A 3047-nucleotide genomic window follows, 5' to 3' on the forward strand; every position below is an offset into this window, starting at 1 on the left:
CACAAATATTAAAACAATAACTAGTCTTGATCTACTGGAAAAGAGTCTCATTTACCTCCAGAGTACTACTGCTATTGCTGGGCATTTTCTCGTGAGATAAAAAGCTTCTACTAGCTTGAGCTGCTCTCTAAAGATCTCAAGGCAGTGAAGCAAGACTTTTCCTAACAGAAGAGAAGCTCTCACAGATTTAGAGCACTCGATTGCAAAGATATACATTCTCAAAGACAAAAGAGAGCACACAGAATGAATGAATGAAACACAGACAGACAAACCAAGTACCTAGTCCTCGCCTACACAAAGCTGGGCGAGGCCAATAATAGCATTAATTATTATTATCAGAATTTTACAGGACTTATACAAAGTAAACGAAAAACAGAATTAAAAGCTGGCCTAATGTATTTATCAAGCAAAACCATCAAAATAAAGTACAGCTAAATCACACGACAGTCACATGATTTCAATTACCTGATTGAGTGACTCCAGAGTGAAGTACATGGCAGAGCAGGAGGTGGAGAGAGGCAGGTATTGCTGGGAGACTCTGTCAACTTCAGCCATTAGAGTATCAGTCTCCTCCATCTTCCTCTGAACTTCTGCAGCCTCTTCCTTAAGAGTCTCAAGCTCAGTAATGATTCTAAAAATAGACACAACAAAGATTACATCATGTAATAAAAGTTACTATAGTTAGATATATTGTTACTATTACTAGTGATGATTCTAAAAATAACCACATTAATGATTACATCATGTAATAGTTGTTACTATGTTTAGATGTGTTGTTACTATAATTAGAAGTTACTACATGTATAATTAGAATTGGGGATACCTGTTGTCGTCTAGGATAGGACAAGGTTCAGGATTGGGTCATAGCTCTCAACGTCATAGAGGGATTGAGTATGAAATAATGAGTGTTTCATGACAGGGTTCTTAGTTCTAAAAAATTCCGAAAATAATCCAATGCTGTTAGAAAAAATTCAGAAAAAATTCCAAAAATAAAAGTAAAATAATTCAAAATTATTTCCATGATCTCATAAAAAATCAGAAAAAAATTCCAAAAATTAAACAAAAATAATCAAAAAATATTATAACACTCATAATAAAAAATTCAAACAATTACAAAAATTAAATAAAAAAATATGAAAATATTTTTTAGGCTGTCAAAAAAATCAGAAAAAATTTGAAAAATAATATAAAAATAATTCGAAAATATTTCCACACTCATGATTAAAAAATCCAAAAAAATTCCAAAAATTAAATTTAAGAAAGCTAAAAATATTCCCATGCTCTCTGGAAAAATCAGAAAATTTTTCAAAAACAAAAATAAAATAATTTGAAAATATCCCAATGCTGCCAAAAAAATCAGAAAACATTTGAAAAATATAATAAACTATTCTAAAAATATTTCCTTGCTCAGAGAAAAAATCAGAAAAAATTCCAAAAATAAAATAAAGAAAATTCAAATAAATTCCCACACTCCTGAAAAAATTTTTTTTAATTCCAAAAATTAAATAAAAATTCGAAAATAGTCCAATGCTCTCAAAAAAAAGAAAAAATTCCAAAAATAAAATAAAGTAATTCAAAAATATTCCCACAATTATGGAAAAAATTCAAGAAAATTCCAAAAATTAAATAAGAAGAATCCAAAAATATTCCTAAGCTCTCAGAAAAAATAAGAAAAAATTAACTCAAACTTATACACAACATAAGGACAAGTATATGTATCAGAAAATATTACAAAAACTGAGAATTCTCTACTTTTTAATTTTGGCAAAATTTAGCTAGTGCTTTTGTACTATCAGGGACTTTGACCCGATTTTTTAGCAACTTTAAAAATTCATTAAAAATCCAAATTCAATCAGAATCAGCTAAAACTTTATACACAACATCAGGACAAGTATACATGTATGTATCAAAAAATATTATAAAATTGAGAATTTTCTTTTTTCAATTTTGGAGAAAATTGGCCAACACCCCTGTACTAAATAGTACAGGGACTTTGACCCAATTTTTTAACAACTTAAAAAATTTATAAAAAATCCAAATTTGATCGGAATCAGCTCAAACTTTCTACACAACATAAGAACTTGTATACAGCTGTATGCATCAGAAAATGTTGTAAAAATTGAGAATTCTTTACTTGACATTTTGGCAAAAGAAGCCCCTGTACTATAGTAGACTTTTTGAGCAACTTTAAAAATTCGTAAAAAATTTAAATTTGATCGGAATCAGCTCAAACTTTCTACACAACATAAGTACATGTATTATGTATCACAAAATATTATAAAAATTAAGATTTCTCTCCTTTACAATTTTGGCAAAATTTGGCCGAGGGACTTTGATCTGATACTTAACCAACTTTAAAAATTCATAAAATAATCAATTTTGATTGGAATCAGATTAAACATGCTCCACAACATAAGTACAATGCACATGTTAGTCTCGCTACGCCCCTTCGCTACCTGTGGAGGAAGGGTCGGGGACACTGACTGCTATCTAAAATTTGTGCAAAAAAGAACACGTGGTTGGCTCTACGTCATGTGATAGAGGAGACCAGATCAGTCAAGATAGCTGGAATAGATGCTTTGCAGCTAAGGAAAGATGAGGATAGAGTATCTTGGACATCTCTTGCAAATTTGAGGGTAGCAACTCTTCACAGAGCACCATAATATTTACTTATTATAAATGACGTTTTATTATAAACACGTGACAGTATTATTACGTCATAAGTGCAATGGCATCGTTGTAGTAGGCAGCACAGTAATGCTGCTCTTAAACCTTGAGAAAGAAGTCCAGGGTGCATTACAGGCTCCCTCCTTTCTTTATTTTGTCCTCATTCTTCCTCTTTTGTCATAAACAGAGCTCTTCGGTAACGTGACTGCTTGTCCTACACGTGGTTCGAGCAATCTTATTGGGATGCCAGATTCTCTGGCATGAAGCACACATTTTAGATAGCAGTGTCCCCAGACCCTTCCTCCGCAGGTAGCGAAGGGGCGTGGCGAGACTAGCACATTAATCGAGACATTAATTGATCTAAATTACCTTTCTAGGCT

Source organism: Amphimedon queenslandica, unplaced genomic scaffold, assembly GCF_000090795.2.
Source record: "Amphimedon queenslandica unplaced genomic scaffold, v1.1 AMPQUscaffold_12118, whole genome shotgun sequence".
Classification (NCBI taxonomy): domain Eukaryota; kingdom Metazoa; phylum Porifera; class Demospongiae; order Haplosclerida; family Niphatidae; genus Amphimedon; species Amphimedon queenslandica.